A 12,499-nucleotide genomic window follows, 5' to 3' on the forward strand; every position below is an offset into this window, starting at 1 on the left:
AAGTGGACTCTCAATCTCAACTGAATTGTTGTACTTGATATTAATTTTTATCAAACTGGTAAATGGAAATCAACTTTCCAAAAAATATATTGACATATATTAAATAAATATTAGTTTAAACTCGAAGAGGCCCCAATAATCCACTTAATTAAAATTGAAATTTTGATCAAATGCCTAATAGTGCAATTAATTTTATTTTTTAGACAATACTTTCGAGCAAAGGGGAATTATACCAACTCCGGGGAACGCGTCGTCGTCGTCGACGAACTTTTAATTTTACGTTTTGATTCGCAAAATCGAGGTTATACTGAATAAATGAATAAAACCGAAGGCCGTCCTGCCGCAGGAATAAGTAAGTTCGCTCGACAGTCGCGCGTCTCGTCGCAGTTCATTAGCCGCTCGGTGAAACCGACAGGCGCTTACTTTTATTAATCCTTATCTGGTCCCGGGAGCTCCTTATCAATCGTCCGATGCGAATGATAGTCGGACTCGTAATAAAAACTAAACGAGGAAAAAAAAAGAATAGAAATTAAAAGGGGGGGGAAAAAAGTTGTTCAAGGCCGATCGCGCGTACGCACGCACACGCGACACTTGTTCCGGAGATTTGCACGGGCGATTTAGGAATTTGCATGATCGAACGCCGCGATCGTTGGCCTGTGTGGAACACCGCCCGTGGAACAGACTCGTTTCCACGGTGAATAAGTGGTCGAGTTTAGATCGGGACGGCCTTAATACGACTTTAATGCACGTCCAAGGCGTTCACCCCGACCGACCCTCTCCCGCCCGCCACTTCCTCCGCGCCTGTCCGCGTCACACTCTTCCCACCTGCTGTTTCACCTACGAGAAATTACGGCCGTGGATTTTTCGGCCCGAACCCCGGTTTCCCCGGTCTCTTACGAAATCCGTGGAACGCGGCGTACCCGGGAGCCGTTGCGTCGCGCGAAACCGGAATCTCACCGCCGTGCGACAGGTGATCCGGTAAGAGCAGTCGAGATTCTGTGAAATACGATTGCCTTTGCCGCGAATCAAAAAGGAGGATGGGAAAGTCCGTCGGTTGGCAAGGATCACGAATCGCGAGCAATTTTTTCCTCCAAAATTTCCTGAGATAACGTAGGCTTTACGCAGAGTGGCTCATACAACTGTTTCAATTCGTGACTCCGTTGTTAATGAATTTACGAAAAAATGCCAAAGGAGAAAGGTAAATGGCAATACGCGATAACAGGGAACCTACTTTTTGATTTAGTCAACCTTACTGTGGACGAAATAAAAACATGAAAAGCCAATAAAAATGATTAAAAACTTTATTTTGTATTCCTGAAGGAATTATAGCGTTAGATGTAACATTTACTTACAAAAATTGGTAAAGATGGTTAAATTTTGCAACGTTTACACGAGACTGCCTCCTTAAGTATTTCTTATGCATAAACATCCGCAGTCTAATAATAATCTTAGTCCTTACGGTCTTTCGTTCGAGTGTACTACAAACTGAAAGAGTCTCGACGAGTCTCTTAATTTATTCGTATTCATAATTGTGGCAAATTTCCAAAGCTAAAAGGTACAAGTAATTTGAACACAACTATGGAAGATATAAAATAAATCGTTTTTGAAATAGGGCCAACCATTGTTCTCCAATACCGGAAGTTCGTGGAGCATCGAGATGCAAGAATCGACGTTCCTGTTGTCGAAAGAAACGCGTCGTGGCGAGAGGAGACGACGACGGGGGGATTTAAGGTCGTAAATTCGTTGCTCCGAGTGGGGTCGCGGAAGGGTAACGGTACGCAATTTCGTCCGTGGCGCAGAAAATCGTCGGTAATAAAGTTGAAGTTATCAGGACGTACGGCGCGAGCATCAAGGTGCGCCAGGGCGCGATGCAACTGACGGAATGGCGGATGTCGGCCACGGTCACGTGCGTGGCAGCCGTAAAAAAGGGGAGAAGATAATCGAAAAAAGCTCGGACGACGCCGTACGGGCGAGAGACGACGCGTTCTTTCACGTAGCCACGCGATGGAGGACGCTGAAGGGATTTCGTATGCCGAAGAGAGAACGTTGAATTCTCTTTCTGGTCTCCCGCGGACCAGGGGACCCCGAGAACGGATGTTGAGACGATTTTAAATGCATCCTGCGTGCCGGCGCTGCTTCTCTCTCTTCCCTTTATTGTCCTGGCTCCCCCCCTCCCCCCCCTTTGCCACCGACCGTTTCGCCCCGTAGCTTTTTATATCGTCGCTTCTTTGCTTTCGTTATTCGGTGAATAACGCCTCTTTCACCCGGAACGTGCAAAAAATCCGGTAATAAGGCGGCGATGGACAGATCGAGTTTTCGAATTGAACGCTCGCGCGGCCGCCCCGTCGATGTAAATGAAAATGTACGCGGGAACAAATTACTTTTCGAGTGAAATTACGCAACCCGTTATGTTGTGCGCGAGCCTCGCGTTCCGGGATTCGCGTTTACTTCTCCGTAATCCGTTTCCAGACTTTCGTCGCGCGAGGATTTTTGCTTGTCGCCATATTGGACGGTCACCTTATTCTTACGTCTTTGTTTATTTATGCAAATAATATATTATGAATGGATAAAAAGCCTCGAGAGGCATTTTCTCGCGCAAGGGTACGTCCCAGGACGAAAACGCCTCGGAGTTTCGAGCACGTTTGGCTCGATTTAGGTTGCTCGTTGCGAGGAACAGCGCTCGCCGGAGCGTCGGTGCTTACCTACTAATTACTAATTAGCAATTAGACCCGCGTGGCGTACGGGCCGAGCTGGTTTTCTAGGCCAGCCAGCCTCCTCTCTGAAATCCTCGCGTTCCTGGTTAATCGTCATTCGTGCTCGGAGCCTGGACGCTCCTCCGCGCCACGCTGAGAGTGTCTCCGTCGACGTTGCTCGCGAGAGAGCATCGTTGCCGCGGTTTATTAATAATCGAGGCCTTCTTGTCGATGCCGGGTCAGTTTTCCTTTCCCGGCCCGCCTGGACGTCGATGTACGTCCATTCGGAAGATAAATGGGAATTTTAATGACGTGAAATCCGTGTGTACGATTTATTTTCCGGTTCGCAGCGTACAGTCAATATTACGAAATGCAAAAATCGTCGGTGTGATTAAGGATAAGCTCGAAAGTCCAAGGAAAGGTCAGACGAGGTGAAATTAATCATAAATACACCAATCTTTATGATAATACTAAGCGTATTCCTCCGTCAACCGTGATGGACGGCTACGATTTGCATTAAGTCCATTTTCTTAGACAAATTAGAGCCTTTTTATTTCCCCTAAGTATTTATTTTAACGCGGCTCGATCAAAACGAAGAGCTTGTTTGGCTTATTAAGAAATATCGACCCATCGACAATAATCCTCGATGCACAGACGCAGACGGCTCGAATATCTAAATATTCCCACAAACGACGCATATATCGAAGCTCGTTCGCGGGAATAATAAATTGTCCTCGATCCTGGAACGAAATAACACGTGGTCACGTTCTGGAAGCCTGCGCTCTACGGGGATTTATCACCGTCGTCGACTTTTATTAGCGTCGTTTGATCTATAGGCAGAACCCACTGACAGATCGAGCCAATCCCGTTTTCGTTCAATTATCAGATTAATCGCCGAAACGAAATTTACCCGTCTATTAAAACGCTTACGCTGTGCAACGTTTCCGCTATTTGTTCCACGAGGTTTCGAACGTCACGGATTATTTATTACGACTCTGGCATTCAGAGGGTTTCGCGTTATCTGCCCCGACCGGGACACTTAAAGCGTTTCGCGTTATCTGCAACAAGCTAGACATGTTTAGAGTCGCGGTGCAAAAAGACGCGAAATCGATGAAAGTATCGAACCGGAGAAATGCGAAAAACACCTTACGAGCCTGAAAAGACTCGAGTTTCCCATTAAACGGCGTCTAGCGAGCGTCGCTCGGGCCCCGAGTCCGCTTTCTCTGATTTCGGCCCCGCCTCGACAGCGTCGATTCATCGAGAAAACAAACGAGGATATTATGTTCGTTCGTAACGAGGGATAATTGCAGTCCTCGCCGCAAGATCGTCCGTTTTGCGCGCGCGGGCTCGTTCCGTTCGTGCCCCGGGCACCGGAAGTGGCTACGAAATTTCATTCGGTCACAAGCACCGCGAATAAAAAGCAACGTTCTCGAGATAAACGAGTAAATTATCGTTTCGATAAAAACAGTTCACCTTTTGTCGTCCATTTTCCTTCCTTTCCAACCTCCTTTACGAATTTTGCTCCATTTTTAAAAAACGAAACTATTTTTTAGGAAGGGGCATTGTACGAGATGACTTAGTAGAATAGAAATTTAATTTAAAATAGAAACAAAAGATTATTTGAGGAATATTCGAATATTTACTGATATTACTGTTTGTATGTTACTCTGTGAATTTTGCTCTATTTTTAAAAAAGGAAACTATTTTTTAAGAAGGGTCATTGTACGAGATGACTTAGTAGAATAGAAATTTAATTTAAAATAGAAACGAAAGATTAATTATTTGAGAAATATTCGAATATACCAGGGTTTGATACTATTTCGATAACAAAAATAAGAAGTAACATTATTTGGAAGAACATAGTGTTCCTCAAACGTGAGCTTGTTTATACTCCTATACTAATTATAGTCATCACGACTCTTTCCTATCGTAAAATTAATTTATCGATGCCCAAATTTTGTAAATTTGTAAACTGAAGTAAACGTGCCTAATATAAATTTTCCACAAGTTAATTTTAAATTGATAATAATTGCCAATCCTCTCGAATCTTACTCTAACCCTTACAGGTCTGTAATTTGAGCGCTTTTGAATAGGCATCGCTAAATACTAATCGTTTTGTAAGTGGTTATGGACAAATTGTTAGCGTACGGTGTTAAATATATTGTGAAAGATGATTACATACTTTCATAACTGTAAATGTGTATATATAATTGTACACATATGTTACTGTCAGGTTCGAAAGGGTTAACGACTGGTAGAAAGCAGAATATAAACCAGTGATGGATGTCATACGGTTCGGACTGGTAGGACTATCTTCGTGTATTAACCAGAGTTCTTTCTCCTTCCCCCTTCCTCGCTATACAGAATAAATTTGATGAACGAGCTATATATTAATGCGTGGTAATTGTTTCGTTCCGGTGCTTAAAAATTATTGCTCTTACAACCGAAAAAGGAGATCGGAGATCTTTTTCTTCCCTTCCGTGGCTGAACTGCATGTCGCGTTCAAAGAAAAACAACAATCGGAATTTCAGACCATATTTGTACCTCGACTTTTCAACCTATATTTTTAGGTCTAACAAAATAAAGAAAAATTAAACTAACTAAAATTTGTACTCGAATTCATAATAATTTCGAAACAAGTTCGTACCATAGAATAATAGAGAACCGCCATTTAGAACAAACCCACAGGTCGACCCAGTTGCTAGAATCGTGCCCACACAATTTCCAACGGTCACGTATGCTCGCATTGGGCTAAACGTTCGCGTAATTAAACAAGACTTATGAAATTTCCTAATACGTTCGCGTAGGTATCATTATTTCTCGATTTTTTTCCGAATATTAAAATCGCTGGCACCGGGTCTCGAGCGGAACGACCGAAACGTAGTTCGCGAAACGGAACACGACACAGCGCGCGTAAAAATCGTCTCGAAACAACGCCCAACACCGTTCAACAGCTAATCGTTCCTACCCTTTTGTCGTGTAGATTTTGCAATTCGCTGATTTACGATCGCGATGGGAAGCCAAATAATTATTACCATTGGGCACGATTTATTCGTTTGTAGGTTTGTGCCGCGCGAGCACTTAGGATCGAGTCGAACACGTACGTATGTTGTACCTGCCAGGCATGCGGGCAAAAACCGCTGTCTTGCGCGAATCGGTGCATTAGCGCGTATCACCATGCACGAGCTAAGTGCACAGCCGCCACGACTCCGATCCAATTAGCAGCGGATCGACGATCGAGTTTTCTCGTTCGGCAGCATTCTCCAAACGTATCTACCCCGATTAATTAATTTATAGACCCGTAGGTGCGTATTCGGCATAATTCCGGCAATTGACCGGAACAATGGGCCAAAACATACATTTTACGTCCAGTGTTCCCGACCTGAATGGCTCGAACTAGAGACACGAACAAATTTTTCCTATGGAAGTATACTCGCAAACCTTCGAGAGATACTCAAGTTACAAAATTCTACAATTTTTCATCTCCAATGATAACTGTTATCAGTCTCTTACGCGTGTCAAATATCTTTTACGCTTTTTTGTTCGAGGGAACTTAAAATGACGCGTGTTTCGTTCTTGTTCGACAACAAGAGGTTGTCTCTTTTTGTAGCGTTTTGTAACGCGTGGCGGGACGTGGATATTTTACGATAAAGTTGTTCGAAAACGACAGTGGCATACTACAGGGAGGGAGGGGGGGGGGGGCGCAAGAACTCATCCTGAAAAAGTCTTTGCATTCCAAAGAAATAATGATCTGTGTCCGGTGGGACGCGGGAGGAATAATTCATTACCAGCTTCTTCGACCGACCCCATCGACGCTGATGTTCACTGTCGGGGCCATTAGGCTAAATACGCGTATTAAGGGGTCTACAAAATTTCCTGCAACGATAGTGCAAAATTCAAAAAATTTACATTGTTACAGGACCGAATTTCTGCACTTCAAACTGTAAATTAACAGAAATAAATATTAGACGAGTAGACGATCCCACTTAAGGGTTAGCCTTGCAAATGAATTTTATTTCTGTTATTAATTAACTTTTCCTAAAATGCTGTTCTTTTTATACCGGTTTGAATCGTTGAACGTTTGTCACGATTCTTCCTGAAGACCAAGACCAACCGTTACAATCCCCCCCCCGTTGTTTCTGCATCTTCTACATCGTCCCGTGCGTTATGAAACAACCAGTAGGTTTGAGCGCGCCCGAGAAACCAGTATTTATTGCAGCCGGGCTGGAGCAGCCAGCTAGGAGCTCGCTGGTAAATCTAGCACAGTATCGCGTGAAGCAACTGGCAAGTACACGAGCACCTAGATATACACGTATAAATATCGGTACCATCGGCTCCGGAGAGCCTATCCGCGCGCAGCTGCACCGGTAGTTTGCAACAGATACTTCGGGAGCTACTGAATGTGTTTGCGGTAGGCCACCTCGAAGAGGAAAGCGTGCTCCGCTTGGGAAGGTATTTTGATGCGTGCCGATCCTCGTCCAACGGTACACACTCGTTACACAATCGCCATCGCTTCCCGGCGACGAAAGAACCCCTACCACCCCTCTCCCCACCTAACAAATTCTTTTTCAAACACCCTTTTATTCCTACCAACCTTCTTAACACATCAACTACCACGTCACATATGGGTGACATGATTTTTAGGAGTCAAAAATATTAATTCTCAAGATTAGATGTTAAAGACAATGAATCTAGACAGTCTATCGATAAAGCTAAGTTCTACGACAAATTCTTAAAAAAAGATCCTCCCCACCTATCAAGTTCTTTTTAAAACACCCTTTTATTCCTACCAACCTTCTTAATACATCAACTACCACGTCACATATGGGTGACATGATTTTTAGGAGTCAAAAATATTAATTCTCAAGATTAGATGTTAAAGACAGTCTATCTGTAAAACTAAGTTCTACGACAAATTCTTAAAAAAAACGAAACGATAAAAATCCAAACACACAAGTTAAACAGAGAATCGTACCCTTTGTGTTCATATCCTTTGTGTCCATCTTGTTTTCTAGCTACGAATGTTCGAATCAAAATTTTCGCGAAGGTTGATTTTTTTTTTGAAGATCCGGAGGTGTTCGAGACTTTTGAACGGCAGTGTATAATCTTAATACCTATTCCCAGTAGGTGCACCGGGTATACACACCCACGAGTCACGCCACCGATCGCAACAAGCGCCGCGAACCATTGCTCAATACTTTCGTCGGGATGCATTTTTTCCAGCGCGGCCGTATTTTCCGTTAGAAAATATGCGAATTCTCGGCGCGCCGGTATTAATAATCGTTTTCCACCGAGCTCGGAACCCGTTTCCCCGGGAATCGGTGAAATACCGATCAAACGACGGAAAAGTGGCACAGGTAGCTTTGACTGTCGATTAACGCGAGCTCGCGCGATCAGAACCGTCCTCGTCTTAAGGCCGCGGAGTCGCGAGGCCATTTCCCGACTTTCCCGGCAATTTCTTTCGACGATCACGTGAATTTTCATCCGGAGATTCCTTCCCACGGCGATAGGAACTACGACGAGAACGCTCGAATATTCACGGGAAATAAATTACCCCTAAAGTCAAGAAGCTCGTAAACATCATATTAATTCTTAAATTTCTCTTAACATTGACTTAAAATACGCTCAGTGCTACTTTTATAAATAACATCGATACAGCCGTACATTAATTTCTTCATTAGCATCTAAATTGACCGATTCTAATTAAAAACGAGCACAGATTCCAACCGTCTGCGAATAACGAACGATTCGTTACGACAACCACGTCCACTGACATCGTAATTTTTTATTTATTAATGAGCACCGAGTACTGGTTTGAATAATGAACAATCTGCGATACAAGCATTGTAGACACTTAATGGCTGATAATTGAATCTGTTAAGCCGAGTGGCTCGATTAGCGATCAACAAAGTTGGCGTGTGTTCGCGCGTCGAGCCGACGGCGGATTCACGAAAGTGCGAACGCGCGACGATATATAGAGAAATTAGTTGATTACGGTTAAATGCTCGTCGCCTATCCGAGGATCTAGGTACCTGCCGCGATCGCTGGTCGCTTTGAATTAACGCCGGTCCTCGCTACGCGATGAATACACGCGACGCCATTAATCTCGCCATCTAGCGCTTCGCGAATGGATCCGCTCGTCTCGTTCGAACGGTTCGACTAATTGCGCAACAGCCTATTCTCGTGGACCAGGACACTAAACCTGCGTCTTTCTTGTCTGAAAATTTATTCGATGCTTAATCGGGAAATTTGAAACACCAATTGGAGCAAAAACTATCCTGTCTTTTTGATATTCATAGATAAATTCATGATAATCAATTGGGGGAGTCCAAAGTGTATGGGAAAACCAGGATAAGAGTTTTGTATTTCGAATAAAATTTATATCAAATAATTAAGTGTTGAAAATAATCGAACCGCCCAAGTTTCGAGGTAGTTGATTATTAATTTATGCACGATACAATTTTTCTAGATCGTTAAAAGGAACTCGATGCGGCTAGACGAGGAATTAGCCAACGTCCCGGAGCGTTTCACGGGGATTCCCTAAAACGGATCGCGAGGAATCGCACGCGTTGCTCTCGCCGAGCATCGTTTTCCATAAATCACAGTCACTCGCTGAAACAGTGTTTCCCCCCAAACGCCAACACGGCGGTGAAAAAAATATGATCCGTCGGTTCGCGGTTTAGAAGAGCAATAAATAACGCAGTTTATCGAGCATCCCCTCGCCGCGCTCACAAACCGTGTCCTCCAGATAAATGATAGTACGTCACTGCACGCTCACGATTTCATGAGCGTTACTCGCGTTCGCCTAGGTGGTCGTACGTCGACGCGACTTATCCTTTCGATCATACAGCAGCCCGTGGAACTTTGGTATATCTACAGCTAAATACACCGTTCGACTATTCTGCACGACACGTACGGTGACCTAAGCGGTCACTATAGGTGCCAGATCGACTGTCAAACAAAGGATACCTCGCAGATTCCAATTCTTCCAGGCGTTTTAACCTCACGATCACGGACTTTCGATCCATTTTCACCGCGAATCTGAATTTTGATAAATGGTCTCTTTCCACGAGAGACACCTGAGGGATTTCTTTGACCAGACGGTGAACTCAACTATGAGTTTGGTTAGTCCAATACCTCCCTGCTAGTGGTGAAATGGAGGGGAAGAGTTCGTGTTCATGATCTTCGGATCGAGAAGGTAAAGCCTGGGAACTTGTAGGCGCAGAATCACATTCAAATGTCGAGAAAGCAAGTTCTACGGAATTTTTGCGAGCTCCAATGTCTATTCCACGATGCCCCACAAGATAATAATAATAATTTATTACCACCACGCGCATCCACAAGGTATTATTTACAGTACTCCGTTCGAACAGTGTGTTTGATCGGGTTATGCGACCGTAGCGCGAAGAGCGAGTTAATTATTGTTTACTGTTTTAATAACTGCATTTAGGCACGGTAAATATTTTTATTATTATCTCGTGCATCTAATACGCTCGTAGAAGGGGTAGGTTTCGTTGGATTCACAACGGTACCCGCGATACGAAAATGTTAAGAATCCCCGTTCCGCGGCGAATACTCATTTTCCAGACTATTAAGTTTATGTTTTGAAGAAAGTACGTTTTATATCCATGATAATTGCCTATACGCTTGTAAATTATCGTCATCTTTACGGCAACGGCAAGCAGAGTAACGAAAATAAAAAGAAGAATATGTTGGGAAGCCGAAAGCTAACGCGGCATGGCGACTGACATTACCATGGTTAGACGTAAAAGTAGAATAGCCTAGTAAAAACGTAAAACTATGCGAGGGGTGTTCAGCTTCGGCACACAAAAGAATGCAATCGAGGATATCGCCTTTTAAGGGCAATACGAAGGGCTTCGTCGTCCACGGAACATTTAGGTCAACCTATCTATCCAATCGTTTCTAAGAAAACTATATTCGATTTAATTTAAAGACTTCCTCTTACAACTATATTCTCAGAGTAGATCTCTAATTTTTTCAGCAACCAAAACCTCGAAGAGACCTTTCGTTTTAAATTAAATAATTAATTTCATAAGTTCTTTTCTCTTTTGCTTCCATGAGAACTGAATGCAAGCTTTTCCAAATATTTCTATTTTGAAATGTTAAAGAATATATGTGGAAAGTGGTGAAAAGTTTTATCAGACCATTATGCTGTAAAAAAATGATCAAACATCGCTTCTCGTTTTACCATTTCACGTGAGTCTCCCTCGTTAAGTTTCATTATTTGGTTCGCCAATTAGAAAAATTGTCGAGTTTCCGCGGCTCGGAACGTCGGATTTCTGCTTCCTCGACAGTTCCCAATCAAAATGGCGAGCGAAGGCTATTCTTTCGCGCGTGCACCGCCACGTGCAGTTCGCGCACGCATGCGCGCAAACTAGGTGCACTTCATCCGCCGCTATTTCCATATTCGTACGGGGAACTATTTTTTCCCTCCTGTGCCTCACGGTCCCTCCCGTTTCCACGGGCTCTCCGTGTATACAAGACGTGTACGCGTACGTCGAGGAGAGATTGCCGTGTCTCGTTGTAGGCGTTTCACTGTGCCAGCGCGTTGCATCTGGGATCGCTGTCCTCTAACGGGACGCGATGCAAATTCTGCCAAAGCTCGGGGATAAAGTCCTCCAGCCGTGTCCGCGATTCGAGAATTCGTAACGATTTCCTCGCGAGAGGGGGGTGGCGTTTGCCCGTGAATCGCGCCTCGATCGACTTTAATGTCGGTTTTCCCCCGGTAATCGACTGAGAAATTCGTAATCTCGCCGCGATATAGCGCGCTCCGGGGCCGATCCCTCGCGCAGGAAGTCGAACGAAGTGGATGGCGGACGATAAACTTTCAAACCGTGCGGGTTACGGATTTTTCAGGGACGCGTTAAATCCTCGTGGATGTACGATCTCCTTCGGGCGTGTTGGCGGGGAATGCCACGGATCGCGATAACATCGGTTTCGAGCCATTATCTTCGTACCTTCGGGAAACTAAACACGGAGAAACTCTTTCCTTTTTTATATTATCGCGTGCTTTGAAACCTCGATCGAGTCAGATTTCGAAAACGTGGATAACGGAGTTTCGCCGGGTCGGCGAGGATCGAGAGATACCAAAGTTCCCCGACATGCCTTCCTACGTAGGAAACTCGTTGTGAAACGTGTGCGAATAATGCATTATTAGAAAAAAAAAGTCGTTCTGCTTATACTTTTATAGTTCGAGCGTAACAAATTCGAACGACTACGGTAGAAAGGAGTATTCGAGTTCCTCGCGGGTCTATCGTTTAACGTCCACTCCGCTTTCTACGCGGCTGGAAATCCGACAGATTCCACGCGAGCTCCCATAGATTCAGCGGTATACGCACGCCGGACCAATTTAAATTTGTCCAGAAGCGAAAGGATCTCCGTGGTTGTCTTTTAACGGGATCGAATGCAAAGCAGCCTGTCGCAAGCACACACACGTACGTACCGTACACCCGGACGCATCGTTACTCTGATAAATTTCGTGTTACCGTTCTCGGGTTTCGCGCGCATTCTGTTCGCGCACGACCGAGCGCAAAAACCGCGGTAAAATAGCGATAATATGGCGATAGCGCGAAGCTGCGTCAGATTGAAACATTGCCTGAAATGTGTAACACGAGGCACGAGGAAACCTAGCTGCGCCTTGTTCCCGTGTTCCCTACGAATCGTTCCATATCTGGTTAACGTTCCCCGTAACGGGATTCCCCACCGACTCGAACACGTTCGCCTATTTTCGATGAATTTTCGCGATACGATCCACGAAACTGCGTGCGAATGCATAATGCACCGCG

The sequence above is a fragment of the Colletes gigas genome, unplaced genomic scaffold (assembly GCF_013123115.1).
Source record: "Colletes gigas isolate AHSC1104 unplaced genomic scaffold, ASM1312311v1 Colletes_gigas_Sc00026, whole genome shotgun sequence".
Classification (NCBI taxonomy): Eukaryota; Metazoa; Arthropoda; class Insecta; order Hymenoptera; family Colletidae; genus Colletes; species Colletes gigas.